Raw genomic sequence first — 17565 nt, forward strand, 5'->3', positions numbered from 1 at the left:
TGTTGTAATTAATGGAACCTTTTGAAAATGCATACAGCAGCAGCTGTGTGTAGCAAAATAAAAATCCCAGAACAGGAAATTAGTTCAAACTTTCTTCACATAAAAGCACAACAAAAGGAATTCTTCAGCCTCATCATGCCTATTTTTCCAAGAAAATACACATAAAGAATGCTTTGCAATAGAAATGGATGCACCTTTTACCACTGCAGAAGGCAATGTGTTGGGGCTCCACTATACCCATGAGATTGCGTGATAAAATGAGTACTTAATGATTGTGCATTTTTGTTCTGGAGATGGAGAAACAACAGGAATCAAACGCCTTTCAGATAATCCATTCAAACTCTGATCCATTCCCTTTCAGGTCTATTTAAAATGGTAACTCTTAAAAGAGAAAAGAACAGTCGTGGTGTATTTGGGACTTATGGGTGAGATCTTACTGATATCATTGATAGAATTGTTATTGGGGCACAGGGAAAAGGCAGGGGAATGGAACTAGGTCATCATGCTCGTTTGGAGAGCCGGTGCAGAAACAATAGGCCAAATGGACTCCTTCTGCGTCATAATAATTCTGCATTTAATTCTGCAAATCAGAGCTGTATGTTGACAACGGCATCATGCAGTCCACCAAGAAATTATAAAGATAAACACTGTACCTAAAAACTGCCTGCAGACATGGCAGGATATTGGTTACTGAATAAGCACAGTTGAATGGGCTATTGGCAGGTATCTGATGCCTGCTGATTTTGCATTGCCAAAAAAATCCATCCGTTATTCACTCATATTTAACCTTGTACCCTTGGGTACAGTGGAACCCCAACATATTGTTTCCTGCAATGGTAGAATGTATAAGCACTTCCCTTGTGAAATAGTGTGCGTGTGTATAGTTTTGGAAAAGTATGCATAATGTTGCAAAATTGTTTGTTGTGTATCTGAAATTGCAATTACAATTGGTTAGAGGACCACAACCATCATCAGTTTTCAACAAGAATTTAAAATGAATTGTGTAACTGTCAAAGTAAACATTACAGGTCTTTCAAGTTCCATTTTCTGCAAGATTGAAGTCAGTTGAAATCCTCTATAATTAATCAACAGGTGGTACTGTTCAAATGACCAAACATGTCAATGTAGCTCAGTATGAGTGAGTATCCACATGTATTCCGCGAACTGAAACAATCTTTGGCTTCAATTCAAAAAGGACTGTTTTTTTTAAAACAAAAACTTAATTTGCAAAAAAAAAAGTTAAATGTTTGCTGCATTTAGAGCCCTGCAATGCGTATACATCACTCACACCCCAACCCACCGAAGTATTATATCTCCATCTATGTCTCAATTCATGATTCATATGTTTCAGGAGCATAACTTTTAGTTTGGGGATTGAATTGCTAAACGTAAGATGACTGAAAACCCGTGGTTACAAGTTCATATTCAGGACCTTAAGTAAATGCCATTCAAAGGGTGACTTGTGTTTGTTTAATGAGACACGAGTTGGGAGTGGGAAAACATTAAACAATGGGCAGCCCCTTTCCAAATCTTTGTGAAAACAAGATGTCTACAGTTGTTATCATGGAGGATCGAAATTATTCATATGGTTTCCCAAAACATAGGGAAGAGTTGGGAAGTGTAAATGATTAGCTTGAATCTCTATCTGGGACTTCCCAAGTTTGCCACACTGTCATGGAGAATTTTCTTTTGGTTTTCGGTCAAATATGTTTCTACACAGAAGAAAGAGGTTAGAGAAGCAAAGAGAGAGAAATATCTGTCAAGAGTTGTAGCCCAGAAGCAAAGGACCATCAGAAAAAAAGGGTGTTTTTTGATTTTGGAGTCAGTGAGCAAGAAAGCAGTGATGTCCATGCTTGCGCTGGGGTGTCCACCATTGTGAAATGCTGGAGAGTTGCCTAGCTGGATGTTAATGGAAAGATCCCACAAAATTTTGTACCTCGGAGAATGGCTGGAACACAGAGGAGAATCAAAGTGAATGAACTCTCAGGATCCGGTAAACTGTAGGTGTGCATATAAAAGTGGAGATATAGTTGTTTACAAAATATAGTGCTACATTAGTAGCACTTGCTTTGTTTAACTCTTGCACAGTAAAGATTTGTTTAAAATGTGAAATCTTGTGATGTAATTCTTTCAGTTGTTCACTGGAAATTCAAATTACTTTCTGAAAAGTTACTGATCTTCCTTCAAGGTCGTATCATCGTTCACGTACTGACATCAAATGAAGAAACTAGGAATACAAGTGTGCTTCCTGCAGTATACAGTGTGATGGAATAATCATTGATGTGTCGTGTTTTGGGAAAGGCTGTATTTTCTTTTGGGATCAAACTGGGAGTATCCTGATCGGGGGTTAATTGGTTTTCTGATTATGACATCATTGTGTTCCAAGAAATTCCTTTGAAACTTGAGTTTGCCATGGGGATGAACAGCTAAGTAGCAAAGAGGAAACAGCAATCTAATTGTAATGCTATTGGATTTCAGACTGTGCTTCTGTTTGCAAGTTTAGAACCCACTGAAAGTTTTTCTGAGAAGAAACAAGCCAGGTTCTCTCTGAATGGAAGTTTTCACTTTCACAGTTTTCATACAGATCCTCATGATGAAGCAGGTCTCAGAATATAGAAGAGAACCAGGTTGTGAATTGGACAAGGCCAATTGCTGCTGTTTCAATGTTGCCAGACCCAGAGACCATTTAAAGCCCAGAGTCTCTCGGAAATCTGCCATAACCAGAGTGAGAATAGGTCTGTAAATGTGCATCTTGTTGGTGGTAACACCATTGTGTGTGGTGGGGGGGGGGGGGGGGGGGGGGGGGGGAGAGAAAGAGAGGGTAGTAAAGGAGATACCCAACATGGTAGAGGCCAAGATGGAAAAACCTTGTACTTGGTACCACATTAGTACGGAAAGCAATGCGGGTGCCTGCAACTACTTGAGACGGAGACGCATCTTTAGTTATTTAAAAGAAACTTGCCTCGACTTGAAATTTCTTTCGCCTGTTAATTAATATTTAAATTATATTAGTGTTAGTGTGCTACAGTAACGTTTTTAAAAAGTAATATCTTGTTGTCCATCTGATTTTTTCTTTGTTGACTTCATGGGGATTCTTCTTCTTTTCTAAAAAAAAATTATGTGTCTCTACAGGGATGGTAACAACTGATACATTTGCAAACTTGTTAATTATTTGTATTTTAGCCTACTAATCAGTTGCCCATATCAACTTCTCTTTTTATTTCCAATTTTCATGTCAAGCCTAAGTTGCGATGCTTTTTTCCTCAAGATTTCTGATCTTTAGCACTTTGTTTTGAAGTAAACACATTACTGAACTATTGAGGCAAAAAAATTAAAACACCATCATCACAGTTTGATGTTTGATCACACAGTTTGATCACACATCATCAACACCAAAAGTTTTCACTTTTTAAAAAAAAGTCCTGACAAAAAATGCTTTTCCAAAATATTACATAGCTGCAGACTTAGGTGTCCAATTGCACCAACAGGCGACTGTCGAGATGCAGGGCGCAATTAATTGAAAGGAAACAGAGTCCCGTGTAGAACGTGTTTAGCCGTGTTTCCCAAAGATCGTAGTGCCGCGAAAGACCCTGCTATCTAATGGGACGTTTCATTTTGCAGCCTCAGCAGGGAACACCCCGCCAAGGCCACATTTAGTCTCAGTTCCTGCACGGAGGAACTCTTCAATGGCGATCTAGAGAACCCCAATGCAACCCCTGGACCCCCAACTCACCCAGAAGGGGATCATTCCAGCCCCCAACACCCCACCGAACAATGGCAGGGCACCCCTGGGCCCGATTATCGGTACTGGCAAAATGCCACCCAGGCACCTCAACACTGCCAGCCTGGCAATGCCCCTGCAAGCACAACCTGGGCACCCTGCCAGGGTGGCACCCAGGCAGCACTGCCAGATTGCCCAGGTAGCACTGGCATCAGGATGCCAGGGTACCGCCCACCCTACCTTGAACACAGCCAAGGGCTCTCGATCCCCTCTGAGACCCCCCCCCCCCCCCCCCCCCCCCCCCAACGTTGCACAAACGTCTGATTCCCAATTTGTGGAGAACAGTACTAAGCAGCACTCGCTTGGGGACTCCAAGGCCCAGAGGTTAGACGCCACACCTTGGTTAACACAGAGAGTGCATATTAAAGTACTGCAGGAGGCAAATTAGCCAGATCTGGATCCCGGACATTGTGGGTGGTATCCAGATCGCAACATTTTACGAGATCCCATTAGATCTCGTGAGGCTTGGCGAGCCAGGTATACTGGCTGTGTCGTGCCCCGGTTTGGCACCATGCGGCTGGTTGATTTCCCCCTCAATGCACAGAAATGAAAATTTGTACTCACAGGAATGAAACATCTCAGAAAGGAATAATACTCAAGTGGGAAGAGATCGGGCGGGGTCCAGGATTATAAACTGAATTTTGCAGCAATGTTTGGTGGGAGCGAGTGAAGCAAATCAGATGCTAGAATGTATCCTTAGGCCAATATAAGCTGAAATAGTGAGGCAGTCAGCCTCAAGTAGATTCAAGGAAAAGCTCTCTCCACTCAGGGCCAATGATGTTCCACAACTTCAACGAGTATCTATAGATACCCGACCAACACATGCATCTTACAATATTATCCACATGTATTTTATTGGAGCGAGGGAGACAAGGGTGGTGGGGATTTAAGGTAGGCAACCTAGATCTCCAAGTGTGAAAGCTTCGACACGGCACAAAGCAATTACTGGAACAGAGACCTCGGAACACACAAGTCTGACCACCGTACCCAACGGTATGCACCATTTAACACATTTCAAACTTCAGAATGAGAAAGTAGGGTACGATCCAACGGCCATGCTGCGAATGCAAAGCAGCTCACCACTGCCACAATGGGCAGGATACCCTTTTGGCATACTTGCATATTAGAGCAAGGCAGCAAGCCTCACACTTATGTCAAAATTCCCGAGGTATCCGAGGCTTTGGGATTCAACTCCTTCGCCTCAGAGACCTTAGGGCGAGCACCGTTCAGTACTGGTCCCCACAAACGAGGACATGAAGGAATGGCACTTGTGGGGGTCTCCCAGGGGATCAGAGGTCCCCCAGCTGCATGCCCTTTTCATAGGGTGGCACCCGGCCACTGCTGGTGCCACCTTGGCAGTGCCGATTGGCACTGCAAAGTTGCCCAGATGGCACTGCCAGCTGGCATGGGCATAGCTAAGGTGCTAAGCTGGTATTTTATTTGCACGCTTGATAGGTGTTTGGGGGGGGGTACGGGTGCCAGGGACCCTCCCATAGTATGTTTGCACATACTATGGGGGTGGGGGGAAGAGAGAAAGAGAGGTCGGGGTCTGATTAGGGGGCCTGAGAGATCGGGACGTCATTTAAAAATAGCATCCCGATCTCTCGCTACAATGGGGAATTCCAGCGTGCAGAGCTCCCCACTGGACAAAACAGGGCTATGTGTGGAGTCAGCCGCGCGTTTCCCATTCAGGCTCCTTATTCCACGAGTCACGTCGCAAATCGCGCCTTGCATTTTGCGGCACTGCGAAGTCTTACTAGGGGACTCTGTTCTCTTTTGGGAGATTCACGTCCATAAACCACCCACTCTAAGATAGTGGCTGACTCTTTTTGCGTAAATATTATAAGTTTTGTGTACTATGTACAAGTGCTGTGAAAGTGCCTGCACCAACTGGCAGGAACAACTAGCCAAGTCCCACGAGTGGTAGTATTTAGGAATTCCCTAGAAACAGCATGCCTAACTTTTGTGACTATCATAAAAATGAACTTAAAGGAGCACCATCCCTAAACATGGAGTGTAACAAGTATATTAAGCAAATTCAGAGACTGCAGAATTACCCTGCGTGCCCTCCAAACAGAAGTCATCACCAAGAATGCAGCTCAGTGCAGGAAGCATAACATTTTGATATTTAGTTTGGTTTATTAGAAGTTAATATGTTTAATTGTAAATTCTCTAACCTTTGGTAATCCGAATACAATCAACTCAATGCTGAAAGAAACAGGGCGCGATTCTCCGCTGCCCACGACGGGTCGGAGAATAGCGGGAGGGCGTCCCTGACATTTTTCACGCCCTCCCGCTATTCTCCCCCCCCCCACGGCCGCCCTACGACACGAATCGCTGCTCGCCGTTTTTTACGGCGAACAGCGATTCTCCCCAGGCTGATGGGCCGAGTTCCCAGGCCTTTACGGCCGTTTTTATGGCAGCAAACACACCTGCTTGCTGCCGTCGTAAAAACGGCCGCAACATGCCCGTTCTGGGCATCCAGGGCCCCGATTAGCACGGCAGTACCATGGCCGCGCCAAGGGGGGGCATGGGCCCATGATCGGTGGGCACCGATCGCGGGCAGTGCGTCCGTAACGGACGCACTCTTTCTCCTTCCACCGCCCCGCAGGATCAGTCTGCGGGGCGGCCGAGGGAGATGACAGCCCCGCGCATGCGCGGGTTGGAGCCGTCCAATCTGCGCATGCACGGCTGACGTCATCGTGCGCGTCAGCCGGCGGATGCTTGGCGCGCTGACTTAGCGACGTTCACTAAGGCCACGATGCCGTGGTTCACGGGGCCCCGCTGCTAGCCCCGCCCTGGGGGGGGGGGGGGGGGGGGGGGGGGGGGAAATCGGGTCCCGGGAGGGGGCGCGGAGGCTGCCGTGAAACACGGCCAGTTTCACGGCAGCCTTTACGACTCGCCGCATTTGCGGAGAATCGCGCCCACAGTTATGTTCAAGTCATAACTTGTAGGAGAATTATGAGCAATAATAACTCTGAGCTACTAAATTAATAAGACGTTTATTCTATGTGGGATAATATATTTAAGACAGTCCAATTCCAATTCTTGCTATCAAGGGAAACGTGACATATAGCCCTTGTTCACAGCTTCTTAATGGCAACTTTAGGGCTCAGAAAATTTAAATCTTTTTGAGTAGATCCATCAGTCATGACTCTTTTACACGGCTGTAGTTGAGAGCGATATCTCTTTTGGGTGCCTCTTCTGATGCTGTAGTCTAAGGAAAGTTGACTCAAAGGGTGCAGAGATTACTGAACCAGGCAGGAGCGGTGTTTGATAGACGGATCTTCCTTGACAGACTCTGGTCTTGAATAATTTTTTTTTTTTTTTTTTAAATAATTTTTATTCAAGTTTTTCAACAACAAATTTTCTCCCCACAGTTAAAGTAGACAAGGTGTAGTTCTACACCGAAACAAGAAAATAACTCCCCTCCCCCCCAAACAGAATGATTAATATTAACAAACAATAATACAAGAAAGAAGAAAATAACAAGCCCACCGTCGCAAAAACAAACCCCCTTAACCAGCCCCCCCCCCCCCCCCCCCCCCCCCCCCCCCAGGTTGCTGCTGAGACTGACCACCCTCTACCCCTTCGCCAGGAAATCAAGGGCTGCCACTGCCGAAAGAACCCCTGTACCGACCCCCTCAGGGCAAACTTAACCTTCTCCAACTTGATGAACCCAGCCATGTCGTTGATCCAGGCCTCCGAACTTGGGGGCCGCGTATCCCTCCACTGTAACAGAATCCTGCGCCGGGCTACTAGAGACGCAAAGGCCAGAATGCCGGCCTCTCTCGCCTCCTGTACTCCCGGCTCCGAAGCTACCCCAAAAACCGTGAGCCCCCAGCCCGGCCTGACCCTAGACCCGACCACTTCAGACAAAGTCCCCGCCACCCTCTTCCAAAACCCCTCCAAGGCCGGACATGCCCAAAACACATGGGTGTGATTCGCTGGGCCACCTAAACACCTCCCGCACCCGTCTTCTCCGCCAAAGAACCGGCTCATCCTGGCCCCTGTCATGTGCACCCTATGCAGCACCTTCAGCTGAATTAAGCTGAGCCGTGCGCAAGAAGAGGACGAGTTCACCCTCTCCAGGGCGTCCGACCACGTTCCATCCTCAATCTCTTCCCCAGCTCTTCCTCCCACTTCGCTTTGAGCTCCTCTACTGAGGCCTCCTCCTCCTCCTGCATCAACTGATAAATTGCCGAGATCTTCACCTCACCGACCCACGTACCCGAGAGCACCCTATCCTGCAACCCCCTTGGCGGCAGCCGCGGAAACTCCGCCACCTGCCGCTTAACAAATGCCCTGATCTGCATATACCTAAAAGTGTTCCCGGGGGGAGGTTCCACTTCCCCTCCAGCTCCTCCAGAGTCGCGAACTTCCCATCAAGGAAGAGGTCCCCAATCTGTCTGATGCCTGCCCTGTGCCAACTCCCAAATCCACCATCCATTCTCCCCGGTGCAAAACAGTGATTTCCCCGTATCGGGGCCCAGACTGAGGCATTCACTTCCCCCCTATGCCGCCTCCACTGCCCCCAGAGTTTGATGGACGCCACCACTACCGGACTCGTGGAGTACTTTGCCGGGGGGGAGTGGAAGTGGGGCTGTCACCAAAGCCTCCAGACTCGTACCCAAACAGGGCGCCACCTCCAATCTCTTCCGTGCGTCACCCTCCCCTTCCGTCACCCACCTACGAATCATTACCACATTCGCCGCCCAGTAATACCCACACAGGTTGGGCAACGCCAAACCTCCTACCTCCCTTCTTCGCTCCAAGAATACCCTCCTTACTCTCAGGGCCTTCCGCGCCCACACGAACCCGAGAATAGACTTATTCACCCTTTTGAAGGTCTTGAATAATTCTAACGAAAATAAACAGTGTCATGAGCAATGAGAGTCACCCCTTGTTTCATTAGGAATATTGAATGCGTTCAGGGAAAAGAGTACAATCCCTCAGAAGCAGGACAAATCAGTTTCCGAACTTGTCTGTGCCCTTCGCTCTAACTGTTTTTAACTGGAGTTGGATGAGGACATGCATGTACTCGAGATGGAACTCACTGACTGATTATTTTAATGCATTGAAATCGTTTTTAAAATTTTTTTAAAATTAAAGTTGGATCTCTGCGATAGGATAATTTTCTTTATTTTTGGCAAGATTCATTCATATATAAATTTTGAATGAATGAGCAATGCGCCTGAAATTAATTTCCGTAAGGACAATAAAGTGAGATTGAATTGAATATTTCTAGTGGCATGTGCAATGTTCATCACAGGAGTGAAAATTGGTGGAAAGCAACTCTACTTTATTCTTTACATACTATCCAAGCGGCAAATTTATCAGAGCTGGTAAATTCTACAGAAAGTCTGAAACACCGAGAGGGGCAAAAAAAACAAACTGCAAATACTGGATGTAGACCTTTTGCAAGAACATCTATGAAACATCGTTTTCTGTCATGAAAAATGCTTCAATGTGTCTGGGTTTCAAACCATTGAGGCTCTTCTTGTAAGCATCCGATTTACCAACCATAATGATAAACATTTAGGAACTACATTGCAATCTAACACTATAGACTGGGATTTGAAGATCAGAGTCAAGTCCAACGTACTTGATTAGAAAACAGTGCTTCTCAGCAGTGTAAAAGGTCAGGTGGTTAAAACACAAATGACATTTTGAACAAAAGAAAGTGAACACGTAAACACTTGTCAATAGTACAAGTTAATGGATGACGCTGTTGATTTCATCCAAGTTCACTGATCTTGAGCCCAGTTTAACAAATAAACTTGCGTCATTAGTTCCTGGGTGTTACAGGAGTTACTTTGATGGCCATGAATACGCAGCAGGGGGATGGGCGGTTTCACATTCATTATTGTCATCACAATTACCATGAATCTTCAGAGCTAAACTATACCCTGTCGAACACACTGCAATTTGATGCACATGATAATGACAGGCTTTTTGCAGACAGAACAGATGGTGGGTCAGGGAAGAGAAAAGAGAAAAAGAAAAAAAAGAAAGAACACGTGAACACTGCATGTAACAAGAAACTCATTTAATATGGAAATTAAGACAAGGCCTTTTTGGCAATAGCAGAGCTTTGAAATATTTGGAATTAGTTCAGGCTGCTGTGTGTTTTAGCACTTCAACTAAACCCTGAACCACAGGCCAAACCATGCTTGGAAATCTCTCAAAAATCACTGCACAAATTGCAAGACGTCCACCATAATACTCCAACTTAACTATAAAGCTTGATGGGAAAGTATCTTCAAACAACATCTTGTTTTTATTGGCTACTAAGAAGTAGATTAATTAAAACTGATCTCGACACTTGAATGAGTTTATAGATTTTACTTAACAAAAGAAAAAATAATTTCTCAAATATAATAGATGCACAATTAGTAAGCACCATCCTTCCCATTTCAATTACCACACCCAGGTCATCTAAATCATCTCTGCTTTACAACCTGTTTTTGGCCTGCATCCAAGGCTTCTCATGGGCGACAGGTGGCACAGCGGTTAGCACTTCCACCTCACCGTTCCACGGCCCCGGGTTCAATTCCGGCTTCAGGTGACCGTTTTGTGTGGAGTTAGCACTTTCTCCCCCGTGTCTGCGAGGGTTTCCTCCGGGTGCTCTGGTTTCCTCCCACAGTTCAACAATGTGCAGATTAGGTGGATTGGCTGTGCTAAATTGCCCTTAGGTGTCCAAAAGGGTTAGGTAGAGGTGTGGGCTTAAGTAGGGTGCTCATTTCAAGGGCCGATGCAGAGTCGAAGGGCCGAATGACCACCTTCTGCACTGCAAATTCTATGATAACAACTTGCACGGACATGTTTTCTGCAGTTATGCAACATCATACAAATTTCTACAGCTTATGACATGTTCGATGCTTAAGCACTGAATATTTGTAAAAAGCTCTACAAGGCAGTGAAAAATGTAACTTTTTGCATGCACTCACAACAAATGGGCAAATTATCCTGGTCAGAATGGCTACAATATGATTATACACAATCTCGAAACATCTTTGACGATGTGTTTCTTTGACCGTTAAAATCGGAGTTAGCGATTGAGCACTTGCACAAGTCTGCGCTGACCAGGGGAGTCATGATGGATGTGAGATTTGGGTCACGTCAGACTAATTAAAGTTGAACTTTTTGAAGAGATCATTAAACATGGCATATCAGAGTGTCAATAAGTGTTGTCAATATAAACTTCCAGAAGGCACTTCAAAATATTCTACACAATAGATGATTAGCAAATAAATGCAGAGAATTGGGGATTACTTTGTGACATGGGTTGGTAATTGTTTTGGAGTAAGAGACAGAAAAGAGTAGGCATTAAAAGAATATTCTTGGCAGAATGTGGCAAGCTGTGTACCCCGGAGATCAGTACTCTCATATTTATGATTTGGGTCCTGCCATTGATATTACAATTTTAAAAAATGTATTCCTTTGAAATAGACACGGATGAACTACAAGATGGTTGCTAAGGGAGTCATCTGACTTTTACAATTTCATTAGCCTGGCAAGCTTTCTGGAAAGTCCCAACTTGGGTTATAATGTCATCCTTGAGTGGACATGGCTCAAGAGCACTCTTCTGTGGAATTTCACATCTGCTATTGTCAAGGCTTTTTTTCCCCAAAATGGAGGGACAATAAACTTCCAGACTCTCCGACTCCAGGTCTGGGATGTAACAATAGAGGGCTACCAATGCAGGTAAGAATTTTTAAAAATGCTTGCAAAGACTTGAAATCGGGAGCCCTGTGCTGAACCTGGGCCGGGATTCTCCCCTACCCGGCGGGGCGGGGGGTCCCAGTGGGACAGAGTGGTGTGAACCACTCCGGCGTCAGGCCTCCCCAAAGGTGCGGAATTCTCCACACCTTTAGGGGCTAGGCCCGCACTGGAGTGGTTCCCACTCCGCCGGCCGGTGCGAACGGCATTTGGCGCTCCGCCAGCCGGGGCCTAAAGGCCTTCGCCGGCCGGCGGAAGTCCGCGCATGCAGCGCATCGGCTGCTGACATCATACCAGCGCAAATGCAGGGGAGTGGGTCTCTTCCGCCCCTGCCATGGTGAAGGCCATGGCGGGGGCGGAAGAAAACAAGTGCCCCCACGGCACAGGCCCGCCCGCCGATCGGTGGACCCCGATCGCGGGCCAGGCCACCGTGGAGGCAACGCCCGGGGTCAGATCGCCCCCCCCCCCCCCCCCCCCCCCAAGGACCCCGGAGCCCGCCCACGCCGCCAGTACCAGAGGTGGTTTAAACCACGGCAGCGGGAAAGGCCCGTCAGCGGTGGGACTTTGGCCCATCGCAGGCCGGAGAATTGCCGCCGGGGGCCCGCCAACCGGCGCAGCACGATTCCCGCCCCGCCGAATCTCGGGGGGCGGCGAATTCGGGACACGGCGGGGGCGAGATTGACACCGGCCCCGGGCGATTCTCCGACCCCCCCCGGAGAGTCGGAGAATTCCGCCCCTGGTCTCTGCCATTATCTCAGGTTGGAGGGGGGTGGGTGAAAGAGAGAGAAATGTGAGCAGATCATAATCACGCAATTGTGGTTCATGAAGGTAGCTGCTCATATACATCAGCAGCTGCCTCCACTCAAATGTGATTACAGTTAGGTAGGAAGGTGCCTGAAGCCCAAAGTGTTCAGATTGGTCCTGATAGAAGCAGGTCTGAATGCTGTGAATTAGTTTTGATTCCAGGTTAAAGTCCAACATGTTTGTTTCAAACACTAGCTTTCGGAGCACTGCTCCTTCCTCAGGTGAATGGAAGGAGGAAGGAGCAGTGCTCTGAAAGCTAGTGTTTGAAACAAACATGTTGGACATTAATCTGGTGTTGTAAGACTTCTTACTGTGCTCACCCCAGTCCAACGCCGGCATCTCCAGATCTTAGTTTTGATTGTTAGAGTACCGTTTTGGAAAGGTTAAGTACCCATTTGGATATGGTCCCAGGACATATTTGGAAGAGGCAAGGCATGTGCCCTTGGGATTGTTAAAGGTAGACATGACTGTTTAAAAAGTGCATAAATGAATTAGAACTGTCAAGCTGTCACAGAACCGCCAAGCGAAAGAAACAAAGCTGTCAAAGAATTTAACTTTGCTGGGCTTGATCAAAGGATCATAGAATTTACAGTGCAAAAGGAGGCCATTCGGCTGATTGAGTCTGCAGTGGCCCTTGTAAACTTTAAAGTTTCAATAAAGTTAATAAATGTGGAGTTTTTATTTATTTATTTTTTTAAATGCAGTGCCTGCTATTTCACTCTGACCATTTATATAAACCCGAGGGCACTATAGGGTTTCTACTGCATGACTCATTTTACAATTTAACATTATCACAATGGGATTCCTGTAATTCAACAGTTTGATTGACAGCTTCAAGTGGCTACAGAATAGAAACAATATCACTAATTGTGCATCTGCATTATATTTGAGAAATTATTTTTTCTTCTGTTAAATAAAATCTATAAACTCATTCAAGTGTCAAGATCAGTTTTAATTAATCTACTTCTTAGTGGCCAATATAAACATGATGTCTACAGAATAGAAACACCACCAGCAATGTCATGGCTGCAAAGAAAGTCGATGTCACTGCCCCCCCCCCCCCCCCCCCCCCCCCCCCAAACCCAAACCCAACCCCAACCCCAACCCCAACCTGTTTCAAACAGCTCAGAAATTACCTGTAAGAAACTGGACTGCTGGTTGCAACCTCAGCAGACTTTGATGGATTTAAGCAAAAAGGATTAGTTAGTCATACACTCACCCAGGTAGGGTCTATCACTACATCACACATGCACATGAAGAATACAATTAAGGACAGTGGTGCACTCTATAATTAGCAATGAAGGAAGGAGTTTTCCCATTCTGGATTTAAAATTCAGCTAGGTTCAGACCCAGATTAACTTGCATTAAAACTGTTCAGATTGTGCAGGCAGTTTTAACTAGAGGTTTTGGAATTGGACTTTAATTACTAACCCATCTGCACTTTTGCACCAGAAGAGACTTTGCTGATTGCCATTATTGCAAAATACTACAGATGATAGAAATTTGAAATAAAAACAGAGTGCCAGAAAAGCTCATCAGGTCTGGTAGCATCAATGCAGAGAGAAAATGGGAACTATGTCCCATAGTATTTTTAAAAATAAATTTAGAGTACCCAATTATTTTTTCCCCAATTAAGGGGTAATTTTATTAACATGGTCAATCCACCTAGTCTGCACATCTTTGGGTTGTGGGGGTGAGATCCACGCAATCACGGAGAGAGTGGGCAAACTTCACCCAGGGTCAAACCCGGGTCCTCAGCTCCGTGATGCAGCAGTGCTAATCACTGTGCCGTCCTACTATGCCCCATAGCGAGCGCATTTATCCCCGTGTTTCCTGGTGTTCATAGCGCTGAGAAACACAATTCTATCTAATGCAGACTCTGGTTAGACATGGGGCCTCGAGGGAAAGGCGCTGCCCGGGTACACTTTGTTCCGTTTCCTGCGCTTCGGAGACCCGCTCGCCGAAACTCTTCCGTGCAGGAAGAGATCGGTATGACATTTTAAAATGGCGTCCTGATCTCTCAACTCCCAGACGTGAACCCCAACTACCTATAGGGGGCTCGCGGCCCCCGCAGCCCATCTCATGTCAACAAGGCACCCCGAGACTGATTACCGCTGTGCAAGGAAATGCCAGCTTGGCACCTTGGTACTGCTAGCCTGACAGTGTCCTAGCCAACTGGCAGTGCTACCTGGGCACCTTGGCAATGGTAGGCTGGTACCCAGGTGGCACTGCTAGGATGCCAGCCTGCCCAGAGGGCACGTACCTGGGGATCTTCGATCCCCTGCGAGACCCCCATGAGTGCAGTTCTGTCTGGCTCCAGTTCATGGAGACCAGTACGGAACAGCACTCACCCCAGGTCTCCAAGGGGAAGGGGTTGGATCCCAGCACCTTGGTTACCTCAGGGAACTGCATATTAGAGAGTGAGACTAGCTGTTTCACTCTAATATGCAGATTTTCCAAAAAGTGATCACGCACACAATGGGCGGACTTCACACTGCATTATCTAGCGAGATCGCATTAGATCTTGCAAGGCCTGGCAAGCTGGATAGATCCCGGGAACGGGGTGTCCTGGCAGTTGCCGGCCATGTTGTGCCATAGCACACTGCTTTTTGTGTTGCAATGTGGCCGATAGACTGGAAACGTTGTGCGCGATCTAAGTAGACTGTTCTTCGGCACCAAAGTTCCAAAAGAAAATGTTGGACTCAGTGTTAACTCTGGGCATTATTCAAGGCCGCCTGAATCATTGGTCGTGCATTGGTTAGCACAGCTGCATCACGGCGCCGAGGTCCCAGGTTCGATCCTAGCTTCGGGTCACTGTCTGTGTGGAGTTTGCACATTCTCCCCGTGTTTGCGTGGGTTTCGCCACCACAATCCAAAAGATGTGCAGGGTAGGTGGATTGGCCACGCTAAATTGCCCCTTAATTGGAAAAAATTGATTAGGTACTCTGAAGTTATGAAAAAAAAACTCTGGGCATGCTTCAACCAAAGCATTTTGAAGTGTTGTCTGGGCAAGTTTGGCTGGGTGTTTCTCGCTGGCATTTTGGGTGAGATCCACAGCACTTTTCAACCACACGTGTCATTGTTTTGGGTCTTGGAGAGTTTCTTACGGTCAAGCCAGATATGTTTTGAAAACTGGGGAGCTAAACTCACCAGTGACGCGAGTTCCTCAGAGATAGGGCTGCCATTTTGAAAGGGTGTGCCAATTTCTAACTGAGCTTGAGGGTTGTCCCCAGATCGGATTGTTGAAGTGATCGGATTGTTGAAGTGATCGAATTGTCCTACTTAACATACCCATGGCTGCAATTGCTGGGTGGGAAACTGCTGGCAGCAGCACATCCTGACTAGGAGCCCATGAACGTCATGCTTCTGCAACTACCCAGTACAACCACAGTAGGTGCTGCTCAGAGTATTGTTTTAACTCTCTAACGCTCAGCTGCTTTAAACTAAATACTTTCATCTCTACAGCACCTTGTTACACAGTAATATCTTCATTTACATAATAAAATGTCTTATAGCTTGAAAACAATTCTAAAATGGACAGCAGAAAAGATTAGTTGAGAACATAGGACTTGGGAGGAGGAGGCCATTCAGCCCCTCAAGTATGCTCCACCATTCAATAAGATCATGGTTAATAGGGTTGTGGTAAAAACTTTTTCATGTGGTCAAATATGATTGATTCTACAAAAATGGAAATACAGGCAATTATATGCGCATCTTCCATTCATAGATTTTAATGGGAACTACTTAAGTGGTGTACATTGCATGACTTATATATGAAGTTGCCTATCTTGGAGGACAAACTGTGGAAAATGTGGTATACCACAATGTGGATTGCATCATTTTGTGTTGGCTGTCTGAGGTTGAATGTTGTGGTTGCAGCTGGGACATATAAACATTGAGTAAATGTTGAAGAAAACAAACTGAGTTCAGGAAGAAACCAAAACTGGACAGAAATCAAAGAGTATAGCTGCAATGGAGTAGGTAGGAGAAAGACTACAGAACATAAAGCAATTAGAGATCAACACAACAAGAGAAACAGCGAACTGTGTGGAATTAGATCTGAAAGCAGATCCGGAGAAAAATCCATTAAAAAAAAATAGTAAGGCATGTGAAATAGTCATCTTTTTATTCTCCTCTCTCTTTGGCCATGGTGATTTTCTTTTTAATCCTTGGAACTGTGTGGTGTAAGGCATAGGAACATGTGCAGTATAAAAATCGCCCTGTGCGAAAAAGTATTCTCATATTAATATGCAACTTTTTTTTTTAAACCTAAAGCTCCAACCTCTTAAATAGATGGAAAGTCATAATGGGGAATTAACAAACATATGATGAAGAGGCTATTCACAAGCAAAATAAAGTAGAATTCCAATTTTTTTGTATTGAACAGAGTATTACAATCTAATTGCATAACTGTGGTTTACTGCACAAAACTTTGGACTGGATTTCACACTCATTGACGGAGTTGCCCACCTAGCTTTATATCATAGAATCACAACAGTGCAGAAGGAGGCCATTCGGCCCACCGAATCTGCACTGACCCTGAAAGAGCACTCCCCCCAAGCCCACTTCCCTGCACTATCCCAATAATCGCTTGCCCTAACCTACATATCCCTGAACATTATCATGGCCAATCTACCTAACCTGCAAAATCTTTGGACTGTGGAAGGAAACCGGAGCACCCAGAGGAAGCCCACACAGATACGGGGAGAATGTGCTAACTCCACACAGTCACCCGAGGCTATAATTGATCTGGGCCTCTGCAGCTGAGACCACAGTGCTAACCACTGTGCTTCCTGCTGTTGTTCCCAATGGAGCAATTCACAAAAGCTTCTCAAAATGTAACGAAGTAATAAATTCACCTTAAAAATGGGACGAAGCATTAAATTCACATAGCAACTTCAAGCTCAAATATTATTCATTGGTGGCTATGATATATAGCTCTGTAACGTCACCACATTACCATTTAAAAAGAAATATTTCAATCGGTGTTTGAAAATCAAGGCTGCGCTTTTAAGTCTTTCCAACAGTGGGGGGAGAAAGTAAATCAGGTTAGACTTTATTAGGGCAGCACGATGGCCTAGTGGTTAGCACAACCGCCTCACGGCACTGAGGTCCCAGGTTCGATCCCAGCTCTGGGTCACTGTCCGTGTGGAATTTGCACATTCTCCCTGTGTCTGCGTGGGTTTCGCCCCCACAACCCAAAAATGTGCAGAGTAGGTGGATTGGCCACACTAAATTGCCCCTTAATTGGAAAAAAT

At 45.8% G+C, this 17565-nt stretch overlaps 1 protein-coding gene across 7 annotated transcripts in view; it reads right to left on the bottom strand.

The window, feature by feature from the left end:
* Positions 1 to 17565, bottom strand: part of sipa1l1 (signal-induced proliferation-associated 1 like 1) — a 483945-nt gene that overhangs the window by 77759 nt on the left and 388621 nt on the right. The window lies entirely within an intron of this gene.

Source organism: Scyliorhinus canicula, chromosome 2 (genome assembly GCF_902713615.1).
Source record: "Scyliorhinus canicula chromosome 2, sScyCan1.1, whole genome shotgun sequence".
In the NCBI taxonomy this organism is placed as follows: Eukaryota; Metazoa; Chordata; class Chondrichthyes; order Carcharhiniformes; family Scyliorhinidae; genus Scyliorhinus; species Scyliorhinus canicula.